The sequence below is a fragment of the Pelmatolapia mariae genome, linkage group LG12 (genome assembly GCF_036321145.2).
Source record: "Pelmatolapia mariae isolate MD_Pm_ZW linkage group LG12, Pm_UMD_F_2, whole genome shotgun sequence".
NCBI lineage: Eukaryota > Metazoa > Chordata > Actinopteri > Cichliformes > Cichlidae > Pelmatolapia > Pelmatolapia mariae.
The window spans coordinates 26,999,396-27,018,164 of NC_086237.1; the positions used below are offsets into that span (position 1 = coordinate 26,999,396).

Consider the following 18,769-nt stretch of genomic DNA (forward strand, 5'->3'; position numbering starts at 1 on the left):
TTGTTTTTCAGTCATTGTTTTGTAGATATCCTGCTGTGTTTGGGATCATTGTCCTGTTGCCTGACCAAATTTCTGCCAAACTTTAGCTGTCAGACAGATGGCTTCATATTTGCCTCTAAATACTTTGGTATACAGAGGAGTTTATGGTCGACTCAGTGACTGCAAGGTGCCCAGACCACTGTGCTTGACAGCTGGTAGGAGGTGTTTGTGCTGATATGCGGTGTTTGGTTTTTGCCAAACATCTTCACTTTGGTCTCGTCTATCCAAAGGACATCGTTCCAGAAGTCTTCTGGTTTGATCAGATGCAGCTTTGCAAACCTAAGCCATGCTGCCATGTTGTTTTTAGAGAGAGGAAGCTTTCTCCTGACAAACCTTCAAAAACAAGCCATACTTATTCAGCCTTTTGCTAACTATACTGTCTTGAACTTGAACATTTAACATGCTAATAGAGGTCTGTGGAGTCTCTAATGTAGCTCTTGTGTTTTTTTGTTTTGTTTTTTGTTCACTGATACATGCACAGTCTCGCCTTGGGGGGAATTTGCTAGGATCTCCACTCCATTGTGGTTTTGTGTTAACACATAGCTGAATGCTCCACACCAACGGCTGCTTTTATAGTTACTGGTCATCAATTAATTGGAAGAATAGCCTAATACCAGGCCAAACACAGGTTAAACTGTCGTCTCTGGTTCAAAGAGATTCTGTTTGGTGATCTTCTATGAAATGCACTCTCATGTACCCGTAACCATGCTTAACACTGCCGTAACAATATCCAATCCGTTGCATGTTGCCCTCTCCCCTGCAACAAGATGGCAAACTTTGATAAACTCACATTCCAGCTGGTCTTAAGTTACTGTTTAAGCTCTTTGAGACACTAACAAAAAGGAAACATGTCACAGTTTGCTTCTCATGTGTTTGGTAGAGACAAGCGCAGAAACAAATCATCTCCCTAACATGTTTCACATTCTTTACTTGGAGTGTTTAGTAAAAGAGAAAATTACAGAAATATATCTTTTTTTTCCCCTTTTACTTTAAAGTTTTAAAGATATTATCTTGCAAACACTGAAGCTTTGCTATTATGCTTTTAATTTTCTTGTTTGTTTATTTTTTAGGTATATAAAGGATCTGGGTCTCTAAATGTGTGAAGTTAAAAGTAGTCCTTAGCTAAACTGCTCTAAAAAATATGGTTGTGCTGCTTATGTTTTTGTTTTACCCCAAATTAACAAGAAGATACCTACTTATGTATCTTTAGATGCCAAATGCATTACTTGTAGTTGTAACTAGTTGTAAGTTGTACTTGTGTACTTGTAAGTTGTAACTAATACTTAACCAAACTTCAACAATAAGTCTCTCCAAAGTCTGCAAGCAGCTAAATTGAGTTATGTTTGCAGGATAACCAGCAACAAGCATTTATTTTAAAGAATCTGATGTCCTCTTAGCTCTCTAAGGTTAAGATTTAGTATTTAGTAAGTATGAAAAAAGTCAGTATGTTGCTGTCTGTATCAACTGAGCTGAGTGGTGTATGAAGGTTTGTAGTGGTTTGTACCAAACTTTATTCATCAGCAAGCACAAACAGCTATGTATCGGTCAGTCTCCATGGGCACTGCTTTAATCAAGCTAAGCTTTCTCGCTTGTAAAACTATTTAGGAATAATTTCATTTACATAGTTGGTGGTTAATTGGTGACATAAAAGCTGTGTAGGTAGAGGAGATGAAACCTGTAGTCAGTGTCAGATGTTAGAATAAGAATAAGAATACTGAATATTGAAGTAAAAACTGCTTTGAATATTTTTGGCAAGTAGCATAAGGCATATTTGAGAGTTTAAGCAAAAACACGTGTTTTAATCTATCTTACAGTAGTGTAATCTAAAAAAAGCATGTAATTTTATCCTTTGTGGGCAGTTGCTGTTGAGAACTGTGTGTTCTTCTTCCTGAAAAGCATTAACTTTACTCAAAACATAGAAGTTTGCAGCCTTAATGATTTCTCCTACACCTTTAATGAGCCAGCCCACCTTCTCTCATCCATAGACTAACAAGAGATAACCATGCAGAAAAAATAATACCAAAGTTATCTACTTATTGCAGAGAAATTGATATAAAAAAAACTTCTAGCAATAAGATGATACACATAAAAGAATTTTGATTTTACAAAACAGACAACACCATAATTTAAAAGAGCAATCTCAATTCCAAATAGTAATTAAAATGATAAAACATTCCAACAACCTTTTTTTTTTTTTTGAGACAATAGGATTAAATGTTTGTTTTTTTTCATTGAATTCCTTTTTATCTATTACTGAAGTCCAAGATGAAAAAGATAGCACATAATTATTGTATTTATAGGCCCTGCTGGAGATTAAAATGCACACAGAGTCTGGCTGAGAGAAATATGAAGGGGAGCACAACAGCAATTAGGCCAATAGAAACACAAAGAGCAAAGTTGTGAAAGTTAGACAATAGTATTATTCAAAGAGCCAAATGCTCCTGCTGAAAGAAAGAAAAATAACCATTTTTAAACACATTTTTCATCTGCCTGCTCTCCGTCATGTCTAGCCAACTCTGCAACCTGAAGCAAACTGTTAGATTACATCTTAATTTCCCAGATAAAAAGAGGCTGAAACTGAAAAAACAGAGAATGGATCACTCAGTCCCCTGTGTTTTGAATGAAAGTGGAAAGGGCAAGTTTAATCTCCGGATTGTAGATTAATTAGGGGGAAAAGTAAGAGGTGGAGGGAATTTAAAAGAGAAAAAAAAAAGCATTTTATTAATGGTTTCGGTGGTGGGATATCTGGTTACAATTGACCCTCATCTCTTATCGTCGCCTCACGTTCAACCCGTTCTATTTCTCATTCTCTCCTCCCTCCCTCTTCTCTGGTATTTCTTAGCCTTTTATTTATTTCTCCCTTGTCTTCTTATGTCTACACCACTCTCACTGTGAATAGAAGGCGTCTCTTTCTGTCTTTTCTTTCACCTGCATGTCCTGCTCTTTTCCTTCACCTCCTCTTTTTTTTCTCCTCCTGGTGCTCGCTCAATGGTGTTTGTCTTCATTCTTTCACTCCTTTCTGTTTGATGTCTCCTTCTGTGTTTGCATCATCTATCCCCTTTTCTATCCCTCCCATTCATTCTCTTCACTTCACCTATACTCTTGGGCTTCTATTCATTATCAAGGTGTTTTCACATCCACACTCCTTTCTCTCTCTCTGTGCCTCTCACTCTTTTCTCCCCTGTTCTCCTCCATACTTCTTTTTCCACTGTCCTCTCATTTTCATGCGACTCACTGGGCAGCCACACTCAGCGTCTTTATCTCTGTCTGTGGGAGAGGAGGCAGCCCAGTGCCAGCAACTAATGGACTTTTGGAGAACACAGACAGCCATGCATCACAGTCCGGAGAACTACATAGGGAGAAAGAGAAGGAGGATTTGGAGTGAAGCCAAAGGGAGAGTGATTTGGGATAGAGAAGGAAACAGACGAATGAGGGAAAGAGTGATAGTGAAGAAAAAAATTAAAGTTAGAGGATCCTCTCAAGCAATACATGGAAAGGAAATAGGGGAGAAAAAATATTGTTTGTGGGAGCTATAATCAATAATGGCATCTGTAAAAAAATAAATAAAAATTCTTTAAAGATTTAACACTGTACATCTTTCCTTAATTTACCAATGCAGCTTTGTCAGCCAGCTTCATCATAGTCATGCAAACAGAGAAAATGCCTATAAACGTTTTTTTTAAAAAGTGATGTGGTTTAAAAGCTTGCCAAAAAAATAATAATGGAGCCCTTTTTCCAAATGGTGGCAAGAAGAGTTAGAACGTGACTAAAGAGTTTTTCAGTTTGCAGATTATTCAACTATAGGATTACTTGGACAACAAAGCTTTTAGAAATAGCCAATTTTCACACTTTTTGTAGTAAAAATATAAATTCAAGATGTGTGTGGATAATTTTGTGTTCATAAATAATTTGTTGACTAAGGTATTTCTTTCTTTTTGCCTGTTATCATCTCAGATATTAGAATTGTGATTTGACAGGACTGTGGAAAAGCTGATCATCACGATCAATAGACTAGCTATTTAATTTCCGTATACCCTTGACCAGCTATTGTAGCATGCCATGAAGGAGGAAAAATGAGTTGCTGTAAATATGTGTAAATTTCGTGGTTAATGTTGAACATTGCCACAAGCCCAAGGCTTTTTAGATGCCAGAGGGAGATTGGTTCTCAGTGCTACACTTCTGTCCTGTAAAGCCTCCCTCTGTAGCATTAAACCACTTCCAAAGAACCTTGAAGGCAGATTGTGAAAGTATGCAAAGGATTTATGGTGCCATATAGTATCAGATTGGTAAAAAAAAATAATAGAAATCTACTAAGAAAAGAGTGTGTTGCACTGTAACATAATTGTGTAATGCACTCTTAAATAAATAAAGAAAATCTGTCTGTGGATGTTAAATGTAATAGCTTCTTTGCTGAATGAAGGAGTTTAGCTAAAGTCCTGCTCACTTTATTACATCTGCAAAGCTTTGCTGTAAGTCAGCCAGACTTAAGTTCCCAGTAACAAAAACTCTGGCCACCCAAAGAGAACAGAATTCACAAGTAGAAAATGGGTTTTTTGTATTTGAAATGTGCCTCCAGATACACAAAAGCAGAATGAGCACTGTGAGCTGTAGCTTACATCTTAGCAGGTAGAATAATCTCTGATGTCTAGGTCGCACCTATAGGTGAGAAGAATCCAAAGGATGCATGTGTCTGGAGGTGCACACAAACAAGTTTCTTAGCCAGTAATGCACTGCAGAGTTATGACCTCTAGTTGGAATGGAGAACAGAGTTCCAATGACACACACCCACACATCCAGTGACTTGCAGAGTAGTTACAGCAGAGTTCATTTCCACACTGCACTTTCTTCCTTCATGGGCGGTTTGTGGTCAGGTGGACATTGAAATGTATCTGTAATAACCAAGTGCAGACTTTCAATGGCAAACTCATTCCCAGTCTACAGCGGACCCCCATCAAACTGCAGACATGCATCTCTAAGTATACTGACAGCCTGTGAGGGCAGAAACTCTAATTTGCACTGAAGATCTTATCATTCACCTCAGGTCTGAGTTGAACTCCTGGCAGGTTTTTGTGAACCTTAGCCATAACTTAATGAATTCTGGGTAGCCTAGTGTCTGATCTTTTCTTTCCATCTGACAGGTGCTTGTGTTGACTGAATGAGTAAAGGTACATTAATGATTTTCACTCTGTCTCGCATGTTTACACGAGGAAGAGTAATGGCCTTTCAGTGATCAATGCTAGCATCACCTTTGGGTCAGATAGGCCATAAATGCTGCATAAATAGCAGTCAAGTGGTATTAAAATGGCAGATGTTTCAAATAAAGTTGTGGCTAAAGGGACTGTGTGATCTACAAGATTTGTTTTAGCAAACACCAGCTGTTCATTAATTTTGCGCGAGTGCGACTGCGGAACCACTCAAATTAACCGAAGTGTTGTGAAATACTGGCACAGCTTGTCAGTCACTCTGCTAACTGATGGTGATGTTCGGCTCCCTGATAGATCCTACGTGTCAGGCTTATTGACATTCATTTACTCATATGCTACAGTAGTATTTTCAGGTACTATACAGGTAAGAATTTTTTGTGAAATTCAAATTATTCTGGAATGAATAGAAACTATTGAGGAAAAAAAAAGTTACTTCTTTTAATTACCCTCGGGAGTCGATGGAGCTACAGTGACTGATGGTGTGAGAGCACTCATGCACCTAAATCTGTTGCTGGAAGAGCATCTGAGTGTATCAGTCATCATTTTCTCTCCTCGCCTCCATAACTATTTCTTTCCCACGGTTCCAATTAAAACTCCTCCAAATCAGGCTGTATTGCTTCCACATTAACATTTGCAAGACTTTTTTTCTTCTCCCCCATACAAGTAGTAAGATAACTTGAAGTTTTAATAGAAATTCCATCTGAAATAGACATGGAATCTGTCTGCAATATGGGCCAGTGTTTTCCCTTCCAATTACTCCTTGGTATTATGGAGGGCTTTTGACACTGTACTGCAACCATTTGGCACCAGAACTTACCACTGAGACCAATATTAATGAAGTAAATAGAGGAGGGCTGGCATGTTGAACTCTGCAGCCTGCATTTAATCAGTATTTTATACTCTCAAAACTACTTGGGCAACTAACATGTTAAACTGACAGGGGACATTCAGGATCATTGTTGAAACTGAGCCTGCATACTGATAACCAAAGTAGCGCTACAGTGGTATGGTGTGCTTTCGACCTTCTTTGGGCTGTGATCTCTACAGTTCTTCCTTCCAAATTTATGCCAGAGGTGGATGGCTCTATTCACATGTCCTGATTATTCACTTGTTTTCTTTTTGATGCGTGTCTGTGATTGCGAAATGTGTAACGTGACCACAGTGCAGAAGTGTGCCACCTGCCAGATGAGGGCACACGCAGTGTCTGGTCTCACTGGTGTTGACAGGGTGAGGAGCTCAGTAATCTGTGATGACCTTGAAGTCAGCCACTGATCCTTCGCACGGAGAGGCACAAGGTGGGAGACACAGTTCATACATTTAGTGTTATCTGCTGAGCATGACCGAGTATATGGCGAACAAGGGGTTGACCGACAAGACCTGCTCATTTATAGGTTGATGGGCAGATGGACAGACAGACGTTCTGTAATGAATGCTCTGTCTGACAGGACTGATAGGATCACGTCCCTTTTTGTTGGTACGGCGATATTGCTCATGGTAGCCAATGGATTGTGACACTCAGTAATGAGAAGGTGGAATACTCGTAAGCTGTTTTGAAGTAGTGTGTTTTACTACCCTGAACTGCAGCATAAGGAAAACTGGAAAATCAGTGAGAAAATAAAAGGCCTGGATCCAGAGTCGCATTTATATAGTCACAGATGAACTGACTCAGAGGTGAGGGGCACTATAAGAAACTCTCTGCACCATTTTCATTTCTGTTAGTCAACCTGAAAGCTGTCAAATGGGCTCGCAGGATGCAAGCAAATAAGGTTCTCTGTGCATGTCTGTGTAGAGACAGTGAGTACTTTCATGGCCTTGTGTTTTATGTTTTGAGTGTCACTTTTTATAGTAATTATTTCAGCATTGTCCAGGTATTAATGGCAACCCTATTGATATGCTTATGACTGTTAGCGGAATCCATAAAGCAAAATCTGCATACTGAATAGGTTCCAATTCTCTGCTGCTGTCTCATCTGCAAGTCACAGCATGCTTTGTATTTTTTTTTTTCACATTTAACTTGCTCTCACGTCTGTCTCAGTCTGTCACCGTCTGTGTTTGTCATGGACAGATTTTGCCTCTCTTGCCTTTTGTCTGTGTCAGCGTGTGTGTGCGTCTTATAGCTTCTTCTCTATTCTGCCACCCCGCTGTGCAAATGTTGATGTTGATGATTTTTTGATCAAAAAAACAAAGACTGCTTGAAGGAGACTCGGAGAGCTCATTCTCTGCCAAACCCAATACTCAGTTTCAAATTAAAGAAAGTGATCTGGATATGCGTAAAGTTTAACGGGTTCTTTTTCTCTCGCGTCACCTTTCTAGCAAGTTTCAGCAACTTTAACTTTTTTTTTCAAGCATGGCTATAGAAAAAGAAAGAAAACATAGCTCTTCCTTTGACTCAGCATGTGTGCTCTCCTTTATTTTTGAAACTTTATCTGAGATTCATCAGTCTGTGTCTGTGTTTGTTTCGCTGACTTTTTTGAGGACAGTGTCGAGGTTGTTGACCACCTTTGTTTTCTTTTTTAGGCAGAGAACATTTCACAGACATCCCCGAGAGTTTCTATTTGTTTGACTCTCTGCCTTTACTTTCAGAAACTTCTGCAGGGACCTGAGACATAATCCTGGCTAGTTTATTCAAACAGTACACCAGTTCTTCACACATTCACTGATTCAGTTCATTTCATCTTCATTGTCAGAGCAAAGTTAGCCGGGCCAAGCTACAATCAGCATGACCAGCAATCGCCCCTGGACACTGCATTCTACTTCTAAATGTGATGCCAAGCATCAGAAATTTAAAAGGAAAAACAAAAACGGTTTAATGATACGTGCCCCAGCTGTGCATAAAGCTCAGCTGTTTCTGGATGTAGATGAATATATCTATATTTTCATTACATATAATGTAGTTGCACTCTCTCAGACATCATTTCTTGTTTCTATTCTTAATAGAAATGTAAAGCATAGTCTAGAGCAAGTGGCCCTAATATAACTATAATTTCTCGCCTTTGATTCTACTCCTGTGATAAGTCAGGGTTTTTTTCATTGTCAGCATTAATAATGTCTTGGTATGTTTTCATTTGGGGCACTGCAAAAATCTTTACAATTAAAGAGTACTTTAAGGTATTTGTGTAGACTATAGCAAGTATAATTCTTTAAATTAGTTACTGCTGCGTGTCGTCTTTGTTGTTGGGCTGTTTAAGTTCCAGTGTTGTGTGCTGCGTTGCCCGGCAACACTGCATACATCTAACAGTAACCCAGGAAGTAAATGAACCTCTCTTGATATTTGTCACAAATTCACATCGTCTGGGTCTCCTAGAAAGCCGGAAAAAAATGCAAAAGACAACACACACACAAAAAAAAAAGATTCATACTTTGTAAAGCCATGCAAATATAACATAAGACTTCATTATGAAAAATACTGTTGAGCAAAGGGAAGATGAAAAGGAAACAGAGAGAAATAATTTTTTCTGCCAGATCCTATTAAGGCTGGCATCTTAGTTTTGGCTCACTGATCCGTCTCGGATGATCCGTCTCTCCAACATCTGTCTCCAATTACTTCTCTCTTCTAGTATCACATCTCTCATCGGCTTAACGGGGTCTGAGCAAAGATTTTCATAGAGCGTGGCAATAGGCGATTAATTTCTCTCTTTTCTTTGACTCCCTCTTCCTGGAGAAACAAAGACGACTAATGACAGCTGATGGTAATGAAACAACAGAGAAAACAAAGGGAGGAGAGGGAGTGAAGAAGTTGTCATATTGCGTCTCTAAGGATGTAGGCGGCTGTTGCCACTAGAGCGAGCAGTCGGACGAAACAACTCAGGAGGAATTGGAGCAACCTGCATGCCAGGCTTTAGCACCTCAAAACTGGCCATCAGTATGTTGTTGGAAAAAGTATATAATTATTCATTCATTAGGTAAGAATATATATATTTTATATATTTTCATCTTCAGTCCAGTCCTTGTACCTGACCATTTTCAAAGGGATATTTTTTGCTTCTCTGTTAAGTCCCTTAACACCGACCTATAAAAAAGCTAATTCTGGGAGCTAGTGTTGTGTCTACACATAACAGGCAACTTAGCAAAGAGCCAGTTTTAAATAATGTCTTTAGGCACTTTGTTAGTGGCAACCTGTTGAAAAAAAACTAATTTTCCCCTAATTCGTTTGTTGAATCTATGAAAAATCCCAAAGATAACATAGTTTGACAGGCATAAAATTGTATTTTTGCACCCAGAAAGCTATTAGGGGAACATTTGGCATAACTCGGCATGGTGTGCAGTGTGTGCTTTAAAAAACTTGAAGAAACTGGACAAGTGGAAGACCAAAGAAGAAGTGACAGGTCTCAAAAACTGTACAGCAGATGAAAAGTACCTGAAAGTGTGGTTCTTAAAAACATCAAGGAAAAAAAATCCAGTGAAGACCTGACACAGGACCTGTCAGATGCATGTGGCCCCTCAGCTGATCCATCTGCTGTTCACCGAAGACTCATAGAAATGGTTTAAGAAGTCTAATGGAGTGAGTAAAATTTTGTTCAAATCATCTTTAGTTTATAGAGGAGGTCAAGGGAGAGGTACAACAGTGAGTGTCTACAGCCATCCGAAAAACACAGTAGAGGCTCTGTCTTGGATTTGGGGCTGCTTTTCAGCCAGTGCTGTTGTGAAAATTGATGGAACTATAAATGCAGCTTTTGATCCGACATGCAGTACCATCTGGAAAGCATCTTATTGGCAACGGCTTAATTATTTAGCCTGACAATGATCCCAAACACACAAACTACTTACCTGGATACAGTGGAACTCTATCAGTGATGGACTTGCTTTCCCAGGAGGCAGGCCTCATCAATATTGAAGCAGTGTGGGATCATCTTGACAGAGATCATAACAAAAGGCAACCAACATCCAAAGAAGAGCTTTGTTCTTAAGGAAGCCTGGCAACCTATTCCTGAAGACTACTTAAAGAAATTATAGGAAAGCTTCCCTAAGAGAGTTCAGGCTGTGTTGGTGAATGAAACTGGTTGCACCAAATATTGACTTTCAAGCTTGTTTGAACTGTACAACTTATGTTTTTGCCTTATAAACTGTATTTCTGGATATGTTTACACATGCTTCAATAAATTATTGCACCTTTTTCCCATTTTTTAGCATACTATACAAAAGCTGTGATCTTAAAGCTTTAAAAAATGCAGCCAAAAAGAAACTGTAGAATTATCCCAACACATCACCTCGTACGTTTCAAGGGAACCTGTCCTGAAATAACCTTCCTCATGTGTATTTATGCAGTAAGATGCATAGACGGGGAGTCGTTGTCTCTCTTTTTGGTGCCCTGATTGATTCGTCTGCACCTAATCTTATCTTTATTCGGATCTTCATATATCTACAAGAAGCCAGCTAGTGCAAACTGGGGCGAAAATTTGGCTGGGGAGCAGCCTCTCATTGTAATGCTCTCTGAGCCCAAACAAAGGCAGCACAGAGCATGTGGGATGCAAGTAAAACAAGACAGAGAGAGACAGAACTAGCTGTGAGGATGTGGTTTGAGTGTTATGCCGCAGTCAGACCAAAATCCGCTTGGTGAATTTTACTCACGTGGTGTGGACAAAAGCAGGACGGTAAGGTTGCAAGCATAACCTGTACTGCTCACAAGCTGATAGCAGCAGTCATCAGAGCTGTGATACAAAATGTATTTTATCAGACACTGTTATTACCCTCTGTCATTGTCCTTTCACTGCAGACACACCAAATTCTCTCCTATCTACTGCATGTATTATTTCACCATTCACTACACAGAATCCTCCAGTAGTATTTTGTGAATTAAAAATCAGTTCTACCTGCTCTCTCTCAAACTGGCAGAAAGGTGGAAAGCTTTGTAACTTCAGCCCTTAAAGATCAATCTGGTTGGACTGAGTGAAAACATAAAGTCGGTTACCAGACGTGAATGTTTCTAAATGCTACAGACATGTGAAACATACGCCTATGGACTGATTGTGTGACGTTTGTGTGAGCGACAGAGACTACCCATAAAGTTTAGAAATTGGCAGAAGCGTTAGATCTCTGGCCTGAGATGTACTGAAAGTAAATTTAAGTTTGTCTCTGGGCTGTTGGCTTTTTTCTGTCAGAGTCTGTCTTCCATCAGTCGCTCTCACATTTCTCAAAATCAAACAAATCAGCGTCAAAAGAGAGTGATGCAAGAAGACATATGCAGAAGTACGCCGTGAGTGTAGGCTGTTGGGAGACAGTTCTGAGCTGGTAGCAGTTATGAGTAAAGATGAGAGACTTCACTGTAAAATACAAAGCTTAATGATGTAATTTCTGAGCTAGGTAATCTTTTTAATGTTCACTCATTTCTATGAAGTGAAATCAAATTATGATGGGGGTCACCGAACAGGCAGGCTGCTCTGCCTTTTCCCAACAGAAAAATGACGCTATAATCTGTCTGTTTAAATGTGTAAATGATAAATGCTCATTCACTCTTCTTGCCTATAAAAAGCAAAAGCCATCAGTGATTTAAAGTAGAGTGACCTTCCCTTCTAGATCATCTTCTCATGCACTACTAGATCAATTCCAGCACTGCTGCTCTTTTTAGATCACACAGTAGAAATGTTGTTTTGATCACTTACACATGGACATCAATCTTTTCAGTAAAGGAACATCAGCTGCCAATAATCCAAACTAATCCAGGTTCAGATGATGAGAACTAGCGCCAGATGGACTCACAGACAAAACGGGAGTCGTGTCCAAGCTCAAAATCAAAATAGGAGTCAAGGCTGTCGCTGTGCCATAGCAAAGGTGGTCCACCAGGTACTCCAAATGCAGTCAGAAGGGCACAGCCAAGGAGTGATCCAAGATTTAGGAGCACTGCCAGGTTTGCAGAACTTCACAAGGATACGGCCTTGAAAGGAATAATGGACAATTTAAAGCAGGCTTGGTCGGTCCAATGAAGAATGAATCATCATTAGAAATAACGGTTCAAAACATCTGTAAAATATTTCTTCTACCACATACACACACACAAACAAAAACAAAAACAAAAAGAAACAAACCCTCAAAAATAATGAAGGTCTCGTCAGAATGTGCATCTTTATCGTTATTGGTTATTCCTGGAGCTAGCCTCTAACAGGCCACTCATAACTATTCAAGGTTCTTTCTTGTCTTTCTGTCCCAATATACCCATCCTAGCATCATTTACATGGTATTTAATATATTTAATATCATTTCTTAGAATAACTTCTTCCAGATAATGAGCTTCATTAGTTTGTTGGCAGTTTATTTAAAACATTTACATACTTGGTAACACAAAACCCTGTCCTTTACCGGTCTTCATGGTGCAGTTCATTACTATTAAGGTGTCTCACTGCTGGTCAGTGGTACAGAAGCTAAACCTAACCAGGTAGCTGTCAATAGAGGTACATTTAAAAATTCAAGTTAGGTTTTTTGTTGTTTTATTGTTGTTAATTTGCTTGTTTGTCTTTTTAATGTATGGCTAAAGATCAATTTCTGTTGAAAGCTGATTAATTCACTGGGAGAATAAACAAAAGAAAAATGTGAGGATAAGCTGTAACAAATCCATGTGGATAGCGCAAAACTCAATACTGAAATAATATATGAATAAAAATTAGGAAGAATGTCCTTTATTACAGCCATGACTTTTCCTCTTAAGTTTCTACTGTTTTGCTGCAACTTTGTCAGTGTACTCTCACTTTAAAGAACAAAGCACACAGCCTCCCGTGTGTAAAACATTTCACATACATTGCTTTAAGGCTAAATGGTGATCATTTAAGAAACTAATTTCACACTGGGGGATGATTTGTTATGTGCCACTGTAAAAAAAGTGTTTATAATCTAAGATGTAATTTATGGATGAGGGAAAAGATTTTTGATATACTTTAGTTTAAACTTTGAGCGAGATGAAGAATCTGGTATTCCTTTGCATGCTGGGTGCCCTTCAAGGGATCTTTCTGAGAGACGGGAGGAGAGAGAGAGAGGAAAAAAATCAGACAGAGAAAAAGAGAGTGGACCCTGGAGTAGTTTGGGCATTTTGAAGTTTCAGCATGCCTAGACTCTGAAGCCAAACTGTTTGAACCATGGATGAGATAGAAAGACCTCTTGAAAACTGCCGAGACACACGCACATGGGGCTAGTTCTGTAATATAATTGCAATGTACCGTCTAGAGAGAGTTTTATAAGTCAGAATGTATGTGAGGTCACCCCAAGGAGTATGTGTAGGTGGCCACTTTTCATTTGAATGGCCCTCAAAGTTCAAAGTTCAGCCTTTTGTTTATTTCAATGTTTTTTTCTTCTTCTTCATTTTCTTTATGTAGAAAGGAGGTTTCATGTACTGTTTGTTCGCACAGGCTTTATAAGCAGCACTGTTCATTTTAATTAACTGTTTGTTGGTCATTTTAAACTAAAAACACACTCGGTCTTCTCATGTGTCCTTTGACTTTGTTAACATTGTGCACCATAATTTTATTTGAGCTTTGGATATTGTTTAAGGAAATATTTTTATTGCACTTTCTATAGTTATCTTTAAACTCAAAGTACACTGTTATGTGTGGAAACTCTGCTATAATGGAAATTAGTGCTGTCGGGTTATTTAAGGTTAGGCAAGTTAGGGAAAGTTAGTGGACTTTGTAGTCAGTCTTTTTTTTTTTTTCAGATAAGACCCATTTATATGCTCAAATGTTGTGAAGCTTTACTTTTCCAGTGCTTTGAAGTTACCAGCCAGTGAATTCAGGCTAACAAATCTGGCATCCTTTCATTCTAAAATAGCATTTTGGATCTGTTTGGGTTGCTAAGTTAACCTGTCCTACATTTTCTCATGTCACAGTTGTTTTTTCTTTCTTTTTTTTTTCCAGTATAATGTAAAACTACTCACTTTTTCTTCTTTCTGTTGCAACATAGCTGCAGTGGCACTCCTCTACACTGACTGTGTTAGACTGTGGTTACGCAAAATGATGTTATACAACATGTTAACACGCTTATCACAACCCAGTTGGTGATTTTGCTCCCATAATTTCGAATTTAGTAATAACAAATAATGAAGCAAAGAGATGAATAATTAGTTTCGATTTAACTATTTCCATCTTTCCTGTTTTCTTGCTCCTGTGGTTGGGTGAAAACACAAATCAGAGCTGCTGAGAAACAACTCTGGCTCATGGTTCAGTGGTGTTATGGCTTCATTAAATGAGCTCCACCATCACTAAACCCCTTTAAAACTGATAAACAAGATACATAGACCATAAACAATGAAAGAGCAACAGAATTGGTTTCATTTTCTCTCCTTGAGGCAATTGTTGTGATTTGGCACTATATAAATAAACTTGAATTGAATCCTTTTCAGGAAGGAGGGATGGAAATTAAAAAGTGGCGTGAGTCATAGAAAAAATAGGAAGCAGAAAGAAGAGAGACGCTGCAATGACTTTAATTTAGTGATTATGGATCTTACCGAGTTGTCTTTGTCACATTCATGAGAGAAGAAAACAAGGCCCAATGCAGTGATTAGGATGCATTGGTGGTTGATAGTGTGTGTCTGTGTGATTGTGTGGTCCGTGTTTGGGTGCGACTGTGCTTGGGTGTGTTTGTTTTGGTATATCTGCGTGTGACTGTGATTGTTTCCAGAGTGTCAGTGTTTCTGGGAAAAGTAGCTTATGATTTAATTACCTTGGCCCAAGCAGAGGCACAACCCTGTACCTGTGGAAGAGAGGAAGGAGCACGTCTGTACAGTGTGTGTGGGTTGGATATTAGATGCAGCAGTTAGTGTTGCATGAGATAAGCATCACTTGCATATCAAGTACATTCTGCAAGAGCATGATAACTTAGACTCGCATTGAAAACATTTTCAAGGATTTTAAAACTTGAGCCTGAACGCAATTAATCAAAGTTCACTCGACAAATACAAACGTGGTTATTACCACCAGAAGAACCTGAAGACAGCACACCTGCAAATGAAAGCACCAAAAAATATCTCCCAGCGTAGTTTAAGAATATTCCAACCCCCCCAGTCACCCCATTTGTACCATTTGTATGATAATGGGAGGGTTTATGAACCCCTAAAATGCAAAATGTTATTTAGCACCAAAAATACTCAGTGAACATGGCACACTGGTGGATTGTGTTCATTTAAGAGATCCTGGAGATCATCTGAAAAACAATTAAACGAGTTCTACATTTGATAAAACAGTCGTCAAATAGTGATCAGACGATGGGCACACTGTTGTCATAAAGGGGGCCTTTGGACACTGGGGATTTTTTCTGCATCGCATGAGTCTATAAAATTTTTTAAAAAGGTGTCAATATGTACATGTAACCATAATAAGTTTTAAAAAAACCTATAATCCCTTAATGCAGATAGAATATAGAGATACGTAGAGTTGCCTTACTTATTTTAATCAAAAACATAACCCAGTAGAAATTTTATTTCTCATCATATTGTAAGCATAATTTGTAGGTGATGAGATTTGCAATAAACAGGTTTTTAGTGAATAGTAACCATTACCTATTAATATCTTGGTCCTTCTCTGACTATGTCTCGATAAAGTAAACATTGGAAATATTTAATTTGAAATAATGACATGAATATACATTATCTGTATATGCGTTCTTACTATTGTATACCTGTTTTTAAAATCGTTTTATATTACTAGTGCAACTGTGGATGGACATTACAGTGGGAAAAAGGTCTAACATTCCTTTTTCCTTGAAAACTAGTTTTGTACCCCACAGCGCATCACTGTAAATATGTAAATACGCAATGTTAAAAAAATGTTACATTGAAAGCTATGGGTTTAATAGATGAAAAAGCAATACATTTTTTATTTCAAAACATAGATTCCCCCTCATGTTCCTCACACTTATTTGGTCCGCTGACAAGCATCCCCTATCTCCTTTACTGTGAATTGCAAGTGAAGGATGTGAGAGAAAACGTTTCTTCTACCATTCAGTAAAAATTAAAACATATTTACTGTGGTAACCACACCATTTTTATTAGGTTATTTCCAAACAGTTTTGCGCTTTAATGAAACTGCCAAATTGTTAAGGGGAAGCTTCTTCAGCTGTGCACATGGAAAATCATTGCAATTGCTCAAGCCGCTGCCTTGCATTTACCAGCAGTGACATTACCTTTTCTATTGCGATAAATGCTGAAGTTGAAGACATTTTAGTCTTAGTCCGTACCACAGTTCTGTTTCATTCTTTGCACACCTGAGGGTCATGAACTACAAGCGTCAGACACAAGCAGTGGCACTGTTCATAAGCTGGATAAGAAATACCATGAAAGAGAAAGTCAGAACACAGTGCTAATACATCTTACATACACTATGTAAAAAGAGGTAAGCTGGCCTTCAGCACATCACTCTATGGTACCAATCTAAGTGAGATGTTGTCGTCAGTAATTAACCAGGTTATGAGCCTTTATTAAGCTTTGCACGTAGAGTGGCTGTTCTGGTGCATAAAATCAAGTGCTCCCTATTCACACATACTGTACATTGTTTATGAAACAGCTGCAGCTGGAGGCAAAAGCATTTCCCTTCACAGGCTACAGCATCCTCTTCATTACCGGGACAATGCCTTTTTTATGTGATTGCGCTGTAACGTAGTGGAATTGATGTAACCTTTAAGAAGACATATTGAACCGGTGTTTGTATTAACCGATCCTGTGAGATCAACAACCTCATGACTAAAAGACACAATAGGAAACAGAAAAATCACCGTGCTCAGTCATAACCAAGTGACATTTTTATTATGAAAGCACTATTGAAGAGTTTTTCATTATTACTCAATGTGCAATTCATTAAAAAAAATGAAACAACAGGAAACATTTCTGTCGCTAAAAATTGAAGCTAATGTTCTAATCCTCTGCTCCCCCATATATTCTTTTGTAGCTAGTCATTTAGGCCACAGGCTAATATTTTATGTCAGTGCAGGTTTTTTTTAGAATTTGCATTGCTCTCTGCTGCCTTTAAACTCACTGATTTTTATACAATTACATTCATATTTTTTGTGTTCCTGTGTAAAGCCAACTCTATTTTTGTTTCCCCAATATGGCGTATTACTCAAAGCAATCACATTAATTCCACTCTGTCTTAATTTCATCCACACATAGAGGCTTTTAAATCCATCCTATTTGTTTGCTTTCATTCTTTCCCTTGCAGGGCACCATTTACAAGTCAACGCACAAGCTAAAACATTAAATGTTAGGAAAATTACAAATGGTGTCATCGGGGTATATTACTGGCACTTTTTTGACTCATTGTTGGGATTTTTACACTGAAAATTCTGTGAAATCACACAAAGGGCAATGACAGTGTTAATCAGATTAGCAGAGCTTTGGTTGATTTGACATCAGAGGTCACTGCACATATATTGTGCTTAATAATTGATTTGAGCCCTTTTCACCCAAATGTAGGGAAAAAAGTGCCCTTAATGCTCAATTTTAAGCTGTTGAAACAGATTTTTTTTTGCTAATTTACATAGCACAAAGCCCATAATCTTTTCAATTCAATAGCAATAATGAAAAGCCATTAAATTATTCTTCAAAGTAATAAAGTGTTCTCCTCTCTTTTTAAGGTTGTAAAGAGCTGAATTTGCTATTCTGATGCCCTGCGGTGAATTATTGAACACATACACGTACACACATGTACACACTGCAGAGAGCTACAGGCTGTGAAATTACCCAATCACAAGGTCTTGTCAGTTCTCAGACATTAGTCATCTCACATAGGCCAAGTGAGGTGATACACACACACACACACAAAGACAAAGACAGAGGGTTTTGAAAAATTTATAAATCTCCATTAAAGTTAATGACACACCAAGTCCAAAATAATGTATTAGAGGAGAAGTGTGTGTCTGTGTGCCTGTTGTCACCCGAGGCTATTTAAGTGAATTGTCAGGAGGTGTTAGGATGTGAATGTCCCAATCTGGTTGTTTATTCTCCGTTTTTCATTTTCTTGCGAAAATATCCCGTAGATTTACAGAATATTAACTAGAAGCTATGTTAACAACAGGCACCTTGGCTTTTACTGTGAAACAAGCTGTGATTCTCACCTTGAGTCCATTTCCAATTCTTCTCACGCACAAGCTGCTATCTCACTCATACCTGCAGTTTGACCATGCACATACACAACAAGGACATGAAAATGAAAAACAGATCCAACACACACCTATGCAGGGTTCAATGAAGATGAGCCAAAACACTACATGAATCTACAGTCAAGGGGGAATGCCGAACAGTAAAATTGCTGTGCTGTGCTATGAAGTTTGCCGTCCTGCAACGGACAAATAGTGTAATCTTGGCTCGACACAACATTTTTGGACTAAAACTGCTGACTGTAGTTATGAAATTTCAGCGCTGGGGTGAATTGGTCCCCTTAGAGCACGTTAGGCAGAAAAGGTCTAAGACGATTCAGCCCATAAATATCTTTAAATAGTTCAATTTTCAACCTGTGAGCCATTCTTGGATCTCTTAGAAAACCATCTCAATAACTCAAGCTGAATGCTCTGGGATGTGTTCTGCATGACCTCCGATGCACCTTTCTGAGCATTGT

General features: G+C 38.4%; 1 protein-coding gene across 5 annotated transcripts in view; it reads left to right on the forward strand.

Annotated features, from left to right (window-relative positions):
• The window catches only part of grid2 (glutamate receptor, ionotropic, delta 2), a 520,752-nt gene that overhangs the window by 464,328 nt on the left and 37,655 nt on the right, over window positions 1–18,769 (forward strand). The gene's annotated exons all lie outside the window — the stretch shown is intronic.